Genomic DNA, 12775 nt, shown 5'->3' with positions numbered 1-12775 from the left:
GTATTTTAACCATATGCTAGCCTTTGCCACAAGCTCTGTGTGCAGTTTAAGCAATGAGAATGGTCAGTATATCTCAGTGGTGGGGCTGGAGCAAAGGAAGATGGGGGGGCGTGACAGTTGCCCTGACATGGTGACATCCCCCCCACCTCCCAGAGATGCCCCTGTCTGTAGGTTTCTAATCTCCCAACCAAAACTCTCCAGGCCAGGTACAGCTGAGCTGGGCTAGCTACAGCCTGGCCACTGGGCTGCTATCTCAGTGCAGACATACCCAGAAAGATTCCTTTTGAGTTGGTGTCTCAGGGAGTGTCTCCACTTTCCTGCCCCCCATATGTGAGTGCTGCTCTCTGGGGGTGCCTGGGAGAGTTGGGCTGGTTGCAGGGTTCTTGCACCCTGGGCAGCGGGCGCGTGCTGCATGCACATCTCTGCCCCAGGGTGGCAACCTATGGGGGCACCTGATGCGGCATCCCTTACCCCTTCAATCAGGTGCTTTCATAGGTTGGCACCCCTGCTAGCCCATGCGTTAATCCGGCCCTGGCTGGGGTGCAAAGTGCCAGGCTGAGGGGGGTGGAGATGGGGACAAGAGTTTGTCTTTGTTTCTCCTTTGCAAATAAAGCAGATGGTTAGTTTCTCCCACTCCTGAGCTATGTCTACACTCATGGCTTCTTGCACAAGAACATCTTGTGCAAGGGTTCTTGTGCAAGAAAACATCCACACTGCCATCTGCGAGCTGTGCTTTTGTGCAAGAGCGCCCATGGCAGTGTAGGTGCTCTCTTGCGCAAGAAAGCTCTGATGGTCATTTTAGTCATAGGGCTTTCGTGCACAAGAAATCCCTGCCGAGCGTCCACACTGCCCTCTTGAGTAGGGGCTCCTGCGCAAAAGGGCTTACACCTGTTAAAAAAGAGTGTCGCTCTTGCGCAAGAAGCCCTCTCTTACCACGCGGTACTGTAAATTTCCTTGAGCAAGAGCAGGCAGGCAGTGTGGACGCTCTGCCGATTCTTGCCCAAGAACGGCTGTACTTGTGCAAGAAGCCACGAGTGTAGACGTAGCACTGGTGTCCTTTGTTCTGCAGTAACTGGCTCCCACCATCCCATGGCTGCTACCGGAGATCCCCAACTGGGAACCCCTCTTCTGGAGGCTGGGGCTTGTGCCGTTCTATGCAGGAAATCTAGGGCTGGATTAAGGCATGGGCTAGCTGGGCAGCTGCCTGGGGCGCCTGATATAAGGGGTGCTGTGCAACCCTTACAGCTGATAACTGCCTTCAGGTGCCACGCGCCCGTATTGCAAGCTGCAGCAGCTCCCACCAGTCACCCTACAGCGGCCGCCCGAGACAGGGTCCGCTTTAACCCCTGCAGCACTGGCCAGCAGCACCCTTCCCCCCACGGCTACAAGGCCCTTGCACGGTCAGGCTCTGTCTGCTCTCTGTGGCACCAGGCTGAGCACCAGCGGAGGTGGCCAGGCAAGGCACATGCCTCCGGCCACCGCCAGCTCCGTGCGCCATCTCCCACATTCCGGGCAAGGGCTGGGCCATGCTTGCGCCCTTCCCCAACGCAGGGTACAATTAACCTGACTACCCAGGGTGCTGGAATGGCTCTGTCTGGCCCTGAGGAAACCCCCTCCGAGGGGGAAGCAGGGATGTTGCTGTGGTGTCCCTGAGAACAGTCAACCCACTCTTCTGTTGACCCAGCGGGCAGCAGCCTCCGGCTCATTTCACCTTCCTCACCTGGGCGGGGACATGGCTGGGAGTGAGGGTGTCCTGTTTCTCAGGGGGTTCTGACCAGTGGGCTGGGACCGGGCTTGGCAGAAATCTTTCCCAGAGACACACAAGCTGGAAAGATGTTTGTGGGGAAGCATTTTGTAAATGTCGATGGATGTAAACGGTTCCTGCAAGTGAGGGGTTTGAAGCTTTCATTGAAAAATTTCCTCTGCCTTTTGTTTCTGCTCTGTGGTGTTATCCTATTTGTCTGCCATGCAAAAGGTCTGTGTCAAACCCAGGTGGAAAGAGCCCCCCCTCTTTCTCCATTCAATTCCTTCTCTGCACCCTCAGGCCCACTCCAGTCTCTCACACAGCCCCAGCTGCTTTGCCTTCTGCCCCGGTGTGTACCCTTCCCTGGCGCTATAATACCATGGGAAGGGATCCTTTGCCAGCTTCTTAACTAGTAGCTCATTTAGGGCATGTTTACACAGCAAGGCAAAAGTCAAACTAAGATACACAACTTCAGGTACTTGTTTGTGTAGCTGTAGCTGAAGTCTGAAGTCAAAATAGCTTAACTTGGCTTTGGGTGCTATTGACAGGAAGAGACCTTTCCCTTTGACTTCCCTTACTCTTCATGATATCCCTTACTCTTCTGACTCTTCTGGAGTCAGAGTAGGAAGCCTGCCAACTTGTACTTAATTAGAAATAACTGCTTGCTGTGTAGACAGGCACTTTATTTCCAAATAGCACTCCAGTGCAGACATGCTCTTATTGTCCCATCACAGAGCTGATGCCAAAGGACAGGAACCTTCAGAGTGCTGAAGGGGAATAATCAGATACTGAGAGGGGTTCCCCCCCCCCCTTCTTTCTTGGTTGGGGGAAATTTGTTTCTGCTCTCCTATGAGGCTGGACATGTCAGTTAGTGTCCTTCCTCCTGGGTTCTACTAGAGAAATCAGAGACTTTTCCTACCTGAGAGCTTGAGAAAGCTAAGACTGAATTGCTTTATATGCAGAGAACATAACTGAAGGGAGGGCATTGTCTAGCATGGGGCTTGAATCTATGACTCTGAAATTAAGAGTCACATACTCTACCAACGGAGCTAGCCACTCTGTGTGCAGTGTCCCTCCTGCAATACCCTCTCACAGGATAGAGGATCAGCGTGTTCTCAAATGCTTGATTCAAGGCTCTGTCCTGTCCCCAGTGGGGCACTCTGGTCTGTGTGGGGAGGCCTGGGCACACTGGCCTTTTACCACAAGAATGGCCCCATTTCAGTCTCTCAGGTAACAGGAGAAGAGTCGGTAGCAGAAAGGGAAGGTCCCCTGAGTGAAACCAGGCAGAAATGCCACGTCTCACGTTCTGCAGCAACCCTTTCTGCCCTTGCAGGCACTGCCCCTTCTCCCACTGGTCTGGGCCTGGCATCCCTCTCCTACCAGCACCAAAGAAAGCCCCTTGGCGTGAGCCTGGGAAAGCTAGAGGCCTCAGGCCTGTCACCCCCAAGACGCTTGTGCCTTGGCCTCCTCTGCCCACGGCGGCCGTCTCTCCCGGCTGCCCCTCTGTGCGCTGCTGGCCAAAGGAGGCAGCAAGGCAGGAGTAGGGAGAAGAAGGAAGTCCCACTGAGGCCGAGAGCTCGGGCTTAAGCCTCCAGCCCCAGCACAAAACCTTCAGCCTGGCCTCTGTTGCTCCCTCCTCAGAGGGGAGGAGGAAGCCCTGTTGCCTCAGGCCGGGGGAGGTGACAGGAGGCCTCCTCTCACAGCCTTACGCTTTGCTTCCATGCTGGCTAGGGTTGCCAGGGGTCCAGTTCTGAACCGGACTGTCCAGTATTTGAGCTTTCTGTTCAGGAAACAAACTGAGAAAATGTAAATGAGGAAATAGAAATGTCGGGTATTTTCTAAATAAGCTGGAATGTAGATTGTGAGGTGGTGTCAAGTATTTCTGTGGAACCATCTGGCAACCCTAATGCCGGCAATCGCAGGGGCCAGGGAGCTCCCTGGCTGGCCGCAGCCTCAGCCACTTCCTGCTTCATGGCCCAGGCCCAGGCAGTCCAGGTGGGTCTCTGTGGGGCCCCAAGACATGTTTGCTGTTGTCCAGGCGCAGGGGGCCCAGATTCTGCAACACTCACAGGCCCTACAGGAGGGGGCTGGTTTGATGCTTCACCCCACAGCCTGGAAATAAGCCCCCAAACTTCTGCTGTGTTCTGAGAGCCCCATTTGCTGTGTGAATTCTGTGGGGCAGGTTATGTCAGGCCTGGACACAAGCAGGGTTCAGAACCAACCCACAAGTAAGTACCCACTCAAGAGGATTGAGCAATGTCCTTTGCCAGCAATGTTAGTCCAGCCATGTAAGTGTCCTACTCATGTGCCCAAACTTTCTCTGACCCCCACTCACAGTTGCTGCCCTTGCTCCGGGCAGATAAGATCTCAGGGGTGGTTTTCAGTCCCGGAGACTTCAACCCAAACCCTGAGACACGGGGGTTTCTAATCCAGACGATCAATGTTTGCTTCACCTTTCCCTCCCTCCAGCAACACTAAATCTCAAGGTAAACTCTATAGTCCCAGCGGCTGGGGGAGATGTGCATGTTAGAGCCTCTGCCCACTGAGCTGTAGCTTTCTGTGCCCAGGGAGCCAGACACTGCCAGGGCTGGAGGGAAATGGGGAATGGCTGCACTTTGGGAGTCAAAGGTGTTGTCTGGGACCATAGAGTAGAACAGTTTCACCAATCTTTCCAAGGAGGGCACTATGGCTTAGCTGGCTAAAGCACTTTCCTTGTACACAAGAGATCCTGAGTTCAACTCCCATTGGTCCCTTTCTGTGACCTTTGTTCACATTTTCTTATGTCTTCCTGGGACACAGAAGAGGCCTCCCCTGTTCACCCAGGGAACTGCCAGTTCAGGAAAAGGCTGATTGGGGAGGAGCATTGGGAAGAAGAAAACCACAAGCCTGGAACGGGTACAGAGGCTGCTGTGGCTGTGACTGGCACTGGCAAGGCAGGGCTCTTGCTGCAATTGCTGGGACAGAAAAGCCAGAAACACATGCCCTTGTGATGCCCTGGGGTGGGCGGGGGTCAGCGCCCAGAGATCCTGCAAGTGCAAAGCTGCTACAGCCATGGAGGGTGACTCTTCTCCCCTCCCAAGGGATGGGCAATGGCAACATGTGGAGCAGCTGGGAGAAAAGACCCATGGCTAAGCTGGTCAAGGCACCTGCCAAGTATGGGGGAGGCAGCCCCCAGTGGTGTCTGGCCAATGTGTCTGCTTTTCCTACCATCCCTCAATATGTAACTGGAGTCGGCTTCCTTCAGTTGAGCTTGGCCATGTCCCCACAGCGGGAAGCCAAAGGGAGCAAAGAGCAGGAGTACTGGAAGCTGGTGGGGGTGCCCTCTGGGTTTGATTTAGTGAGTCTTAGTTTGACTCGTTGAATCAAGTTCCAGAAGATTGATCACAGCAATTCCTCTCCAGCTGGACGTGGTTCTTGTTCTTCTGTACAGAACAGCCAATGGGTGCTCAGATCTCCCCCTTTCTCGACTGACAGGAATAGAAACCAGACACCCAGCAGGTTTGAATTGGTTTCAGTTGAGGGACCCGTCTGCCTGGTTTATGTTCATTGGCACAAGAGCACACGAGGGGTTTGCTGACATTTTAACAATCCCTGTTCAATCGAAAGCTAAGACATGACATCTGGAGGTGCAAATGCTTCACTTAGGATAATCAACTTTTTAAGGAGGCACATGACATTGAACCAAGTACTGGCCCCCCAGCATTCACTGTGATGAGGCCATAATATGTGAAGTGCAAATTTTCACTGATCCCATCCTCTGGGGTGGAATTCCACCTCTCCCAGAGTTCACTGCAAGGCATGGGTTCCCAAACTGGGGGTCGTGAAGAAATTCCAGGGGGGGCATGAGGTGGCCCAGCCCTCCCCACATGAAGTTGGTGGGGGGTTTTTTTTTGCTCAACAAGTTTGCTGCTATTTTGGAGGGGGGCATGAGGGTTTTTCAAAAATCAAAAAGGGGGGGGGGGCGTGATGCCAAAAAGTTTGGGAACCTCTGCAAGGGGACAACCCAGGAGGGACTCAAAATCACTGCTCTAGGTGAGGTTTGAACTCACAACCTCTACATATCTCCTATGAATATTGTCACATAAGCACTGTGAGCAAACCCATTGTGCCACTGGAACAAGTATTTGAAGCATTTCTTCAAAGTCCTTAGATTGAAAAAGTCAAGAAGCACAAAGTGGAATTGAAGTTTCTGCTGTGCCCTTGTTCTTTCTTTTCACAGGCAGAGCCAGGGGCTCCACGCATCCAGAGACCCCTCCTTCTTCCTCCCTGGTCTCTGACAAACCCCACCCTAGTGGGGCACAAAGCTGCTGGAGGCCAGAGCACGAGAGATGAGTTGCACGTGGGTTAGTGCTACCTTTGCACTCCCATCTTCTCCCACCTGCTTGCTGGTGCTGAGGGGCCGGCCCCTTTCCTGCTGCCCCAACTCTTATTCCCACAATGCACTTTGTGCAGGGGCTGTTGGTCTTTGTCCCAAGGGATGTGGCTGGGAGCCAGGACCCTTCCCAAAATATACAAATCCTCCCTCCCCTGTTCTGCTCACACTCTCTGGCTGCCTCCAGCATGGGCTGAGCTCAGGGGTCAGATGGGCGACTTGCCCTGAAGCTGTGATGGCATCAGGCACCTGAGCACAAGGCTCCATTGGGCCTGAGATGAAGAAAACTGCCCTTGGTGAACCTCAGGACAAGGAAGCAGAAAAGCCTGAGGACCTCCTAGCAACCACCCCAGCCCCTGCAGGTCCCACTGAGATTTGAACTCAGCTTGCAGGATTCAGAGTCCTGAGTGCTGCCCCTTACACCACGGCACCTAGATGTTGAGGGGGGAGGGGGGTGCTGTGGACATCTGGCACACTCAGGTCTCAGCCTGGCCTCTGCACTCCTGTATTCCCTCCGGCTGCTTCATTTCTCAGGACTCTTTGGCTACGTCTACACGGCACATTTATTTTGGAATAAGCTCCTCTGGAATAGTTAGTCCAAAATAGCACGTCTACACTGCAGGGAAACCTCAAAATGAGTCCGAGGAGGCTTCCCTAATGTAGACAAGTTTTCTCCATTATAGAGCCCCAAGAAGAATAACTTAGAATGGCCCTGGGAAGGGGCTATTTTGAAATAGCAGAAGTGGAGCATCTACACAGGCCTCATTTTGAAATAGCTATTTTTCTTCGTACAATGAGGTTGACAGAAGTTGGAATAAGCTGTCTGTTATTTCAGCATTATTTCAAAAGAAGGGAATTGCTGTGTAGACTCTTGCATTGTTATTTTGGAATAACGGCCATTGTTCCAAAAGAACTTTTCTGTGTGGACATAACCGCTGTCCTGCCCCAACTCTGCTGCTTTCAGGACAAACTCCTTGTTAGGACCAGTCACAACCTGGGGTCAGTGAGGATCCCTCCCACCTGAGATGTGTTGTCTACAAAAGCCTCTTGTTCCCTGCCCAGTTCTCAATACTGACTGCAGACACGTGTTTCACATGAGGGTGTAGCACAGTGTTTGACTGTAGATCAAGTAGTCCTTGATTTAAATCCAAGTGCCCCCTGTAAGTGTGTCTATTTAATGGAGACATTCACCTTTCCTGGACTTCCATTGTACGTGAACCCTTTAAATGAATATAAACCCTTAAACTACATCTACACTGCAGGTTTCTTGAGAAAAACTGTTCTTGCACAAAAATGTGCACATCATCTACACTGCACGACTGTTCTTGCACAAGTAAATTTACAGTACAGCATTGGAAAACAGGGCTTCTTCCAGAAGAGTTATTCCTCTCCCCATGAGCAATAAGCTCTTCCACAAGAGGGAAGTGTAGACAGGCAACATGAATGTCTTGTGCAAGAAACCCATATGACTAAAATGTCCATCAGAGTTTTTTTGAGCAAGAGAGTCCACACTGCCATGGAGGCTTTGTCACAAAAGCACATCTCTTGTGCAAAAGCACATGACAGTGTGGACGTGCTCTTGTGAAAGACTTTTGCACAAGCACTCTTGAACAAAACATTTCTTACACAAGAAGGTTGCAGTGTAGATGTAGCCATCGTGTTATGACAGTGTTTAGGTCAATAACTGGGGCCACTAAATGGAGCCTGTGACCTAGGGATCCGTGTTGGATCCCCTCAGGCACTAGCTGCTCAGAGACTGGTCAGAACTGGATTTTCCTGCCAAGTAGCATGAGGATTCCTGAAAATAAGTAGAGGAATGGCTCTGCACAAGAAGGTATTTTTGTGCAAGAAGGAGCAGTGTAGACAGCTCCTTCTCGCACAAAAGCCTGTGCTGCAAAAAGGAGGGCTCATTAGGTATGCAAATGAGGTGTGACAATATTCATCCCCATGCCTCATTTGCATATCTTATTGCGCAACAATGTGCAGTGTAGACACAGCCAAGGAAGCCAAACACTGGCATTACCAAGGATTTGCAGCAAACCAACATTTCACCTGCAGGTCCCACTGAGGTCGTGGTTCAGGATTCAGACTCACTTGCCTAGGAAGGCGCTAGAATCTCCCTGCTTCACAGACAATTTTTTAAGCTTAGACAGAAAGCAGAGGGGTCACGTTTACACTAGCGGGCTCTTGTGCAAGCAATATGCAAATGAGGCTAAACATGGACTATTACACTGTTCCTTCATGCACAAGAACCCCCCCCGTGACAATAAGCAGCGGAACGGCTCTGCACACGAAGGCTCTGTCTACACTGGCGGCTTCTTGCGCAAGAACACGGCCACACTCACACAGGTGACTGGCAGCAGTGCTGTGGGCCCAGCCTCCTGGACATATTGGCTATGTTAAAAAACATTTTCGGAAAAGCGCGTCTAGATTGGCAGGATGCTTTTCTGCAAAAGCACTTTTTGCGGAAAAGTGTCCGTGGCCAATGTAGACATGCTTTTCCGCAAAAAAGCCCTGATCGCCATTTTAGCGATCGGGGCTTTTTTGCGGAAAACAGTACTGGCCCTTTTGCACAAAAGTCTTTCGGAAAAAGACTTTTGCCTGAACGGGAGCAGCATAGTATTTCTGGAAAATCACTGACAATCTTACAATCTTACAATGACAATCGTCATTGCTTTTCTGGAAATTCAAGCGGCCAGTGTTTGACAGTTGACAAGTTTTTCCATAAAAGCAGCTGATTTTCTGGAAAAACTTGCCAGTCTAGACACAGCCATTGAATCTGTCTCTGTGCCTTGAGATGGAGAAGCCTGCTCCCTGCAGGGAGCCTTGGGCCTGCCACTGCAGCAGCAGGAATTTGGGCATCAGGTCACCCCATTGGGGACAATGGAGGGAAGAGAAGAATTCTACCATTAGGAAAAGCCAGCCAGGACAAGACCATTTTTGTTACTGGGGCTGTGAAGGTTGGAGCCTCTTTTTACCAGCTCTCTGGCCTGCTTCCTTCAAAGGTCTCAGCCTTTTGCCTCTTTGTCCATAGCAGGCTGCTAAGGAGTGGGTAACATAGGGTTTGAACCCATGACCTTGGTGTTATTAGCACCACACTCTAACCAACGGAGCTAGCTGGTGCACAAAAAACTAGGTCACAAATGGCCCTTTCAGAAAGGCGCCTCCGGGAGCTGCTGGGATAACTGCAGCTGCCAATGGATCTTCTCACTCTGATGTGGGCTGGCTAGTCCAGCTGGTTTGAGGTTTGGTCAAGTTGGCTGGCAGTTGACATGGTGCACTGAGACCCAGGGCAAAGAGGCAGCCAGAATCTCTTGCTGTCAGCACCTTGCCTCCCAGCTTCTTCCCTGATAGCAGCAGCCGCAGCTGCAGCCCCTTTCAACCACTGGGTAGGCTGCACTTTTCCACTTAAGCTAATTCTGCTCCACCTGCAACCTGTCTCCAGTCAGTGCTCCTGCCACGGCCTGGCCCAGGAGGGCTGGGACCCAACAGCTTTTCACCCTGACTTTGTAGGAGGCCACGTAGGAAGGGAAGGAAAGGCGGACCTCTCACTGGGGAACAGGGCGCATGGATCCCACTTGTTCCTGCAGTAAATGAAACAGGCTGAGCATTTTGCAGGGAACAGGCCAGAATCCAGCTTTAGGAGAACCAAAGAGCGAACCAACTGCAATTTCCATCTTCTGAGGAGAAGGGAAGAGGATTTTCTTCTCCTCAGTTCTAGCCACATCATCCCAGGGAGGAGAAAAAATAACCCTCCGCCCGCTGATTGTTCCCATCAGCTTCTGTAGCTTCACCTCCTTCCACAGCAGCTCCAGCTTTGAGCTACAAATCTTAAGGGGCTGGTGAGGAAATGAGGAGCTGGCAGCTTGGGTTATTGGCTTCCTTGAAAACAAGAGGTGGAGTGTTCACAAGGTACATTCCCCTCCCCTGCAGAGCAGGGTGTTAGAAAGAGCTAGGAATAGAACAGTCAGCCAAGTTCTACCAATGTTGAGTTATGTTTCTGTGGTGTAGAGATTATCATGTTTGTGTAACATGCAAAAGATCTCTGGTAGAAAGACAGGATTTTCTCCTATTGCTGCTCTTCTGGGTGCCCAGGTATGTGCAGTTGCTGCTGACCAGCCTGTGCCTGTGCAACTCCCCACATGACACAGGGGGGTGACATCAGCTGATAATGCCCCTTGGTGCCAGCCTAAGGAAGGGAGATGAATCAGGCCAGGCAGCTGCTGGAGGCTTGTGGCTTGGCCTCCCCTGCCCTTGGAGGCTGGTGCATTGGGCTGGCTCTGCCTGCTGCCTCCCTTGTGTGACTTGCCCAGTGTAACAGGCCAAATGTCGGAAAAGCCCCTTCCAAAAATAGCAGAAGAAAAAGCTACACAAATTGGGTTTCGAAAATCACGTAGTTTTTTCCAGAAGAACAGTGCAGTGTAGACATAGCCTGAGTGTTGCTCAGCACTGGTAGGTCTAACAACACCTGCAGCCTTTCAGAACAAGCCCCAACCCCAAGGACCAGCCCTTCCCTCCCCCCTTACTGGGGTCTGCTGGGAATTGCCTGGATGCCGGCCCACCCCAGTGTCAGCCTAAGGATTGACTGGTCTGGAAAAACTGCATCCTGGAAATGAGGAAGCAGCTAAAGTGACTCTGGTGGGACTTGAATCCACAACCTTTGAATGTCTAGGTGGACTTACATTAACCAGTGCAGGTTAGAAGTCCTGCATGGTTTCCATTGCACCACAAAGCCTGATGGGTTGCTGAGTTTGATATCTCCACTCCACAGTATGGCAATTGCTGGGCGTGTCTCTCTTTTGTGAGAGGAGGTAGGAAGAGGGAGGGGGCCACTGAAATTAAAGGATAAGATCTGAGCTATAGTTGGAGAATGTGGGCATCGATCCCACTGCCTCTCACATGCTAAGCGAGTGCTCTACCACTTGAGCTAATTCCCCTGCATGCGAAAGGCCCTGCTGCCTCACCCACCTTGTTCCAGAGCCCACAACATCCCTGCGGCTGCCCAAATCTCCTTTCTGAAAGGGCCACTTGTGGGACTGACACCAGAGGGCCGGCTAGCTCGGAGGTTTAGGACGTGGTGCTCATATCACACTGTCGAGTCTTAAGAGCAAGCCCCTTATTTCAAGCTATAACGGGCTCACTATTCTTAAGTCCCTGCATGGCAGGAGGAGGGAGGGATGTTTTGGAATAGTGATTTATTTGTATAGCCAGCATCAAATTACAAAATAAGCTATTTCAAAATAGGCGCATTGATTATTTTGAACTATGGGACGCACCCCTAGTGAGTTAGAGCTGAGCACTGCCCCCAGCTCCCTGCTTCACCCACCCATGTACTGACTCCCTTGCTGCCAGGGGGCTGTTTGCATTGGCCTCTTCTCTCTGTAGCCAGGCTTCAGCCAGGACTGAGACTCAGGCAGGAGAATGTGACCCTGCTCCCTGCACCTGGGCCCTGCATTTCTCATCCCTTCAGAGACACTTGCTAGTGGAGGAATAAATCACAGTCACATGAGTGTAGATTATGAAACTTTGTAGTTGTTGTTGCCTTGGAAACTCCCCGCAAACCTTCCCCTGGGGGCTGTGAGCAACACGCTCACATTGCACAGCTTACTTGGAGGTGAGGGTGCTGTGTAGACGTGCCCATTCTGTTGAGGGCCAGCCTGCTGGGGGAAGGCTCTGGCCACTTCCTTTCCTCGTGTCTCTCAGGCTGTGTCTACACTGCAGAGCTACGTCTACACTGCAGGCTTTTTGCACAAGAACAACTGCTCTTGTGTAAAAACTTGCAGAGCGTCTACACTGCAGGCACGTTCTTGCGCATGTAAATTTATAGTGCAGCATCAGACAACAGGGCTTCTTGCACAGAAGTTATTGCTCTCCCCACGAGGAATAAGCCCTCTTGTGCAAGAAGTCTTCCACAAGGAGGCAGTGTGGACGGGCAACAGGGGTTTCTTGCTCAAGAAAGCCGTATATCTAAAATGCCCATCCGAGCTTTCCTGCGCAGGAGAGCGTCCACACTGCCACAGGCGCGCTTGCAGAAAAGCACTTCTCTTGTGCAAAAGCACATGGCAGTGTGGACACATTGTTGCGCAAGACCTTTTGCACAAGAACTCTTGCACAAAACAGTTCTTGCGCAAAAAGTCTGCAGGGTAGATGTAGCCAGGGGGTGTTTGGGTTTCTTACCAGCACTGAGCTTTGTACAACAGCCCAGGGAACATTGTGAAAAGCCAAAACCTTCGTACCCTGGGTGTCCCTGGCCAGTCATCAAGTGGCACAAAGGTTCCCTGAAGTGCTGACTTCAGGTGACTTGAAACAAAGTACAATAGCTCAAATGAGGTGGCTGAGTGGTTAAGATGATAGACTGCTAATCCATTATGCTCTGCACCCATGGGTTCAAATCCCATTCTCATTGAGTGTTAGCAGCCTTCTCTCTTGCCTCTCCCAGAGGTTCCGTGCCAGCCCCTCCTGAAACCCTGCCTGCCCCAGCCCCTCCCACTGCAGCCTGGGGAAAGGGGAAATCTCCACAGAGACACTCCCAGATGGGACCCTCAATCCCTTCTGCCCTCAAGGGGAAACCTCACAAAGGAGATTCCAGGCAGCCAGGCCACGGGGGTCTCTGAGATGCCCCAGCCCTGCAGCCTGTCCCACCTGGCTGTTGTCATGGC

This window comes from Pelodiscus sinensis, chromosome 31, assembly GCF_049634645.1.
Source record: "Pelodiscus sinensis isolate JC-2024 chromosome 31, ASM4963464v1, whole genome shotgun sequence".
NCBI lineage: Eukaryota > Metazoa > Chordata > Testudines > Trionychidae > Pelodiscus > Pelodiscus sinensis.
Note: the sequence above shows the minus strand (reverse complement) of the source record.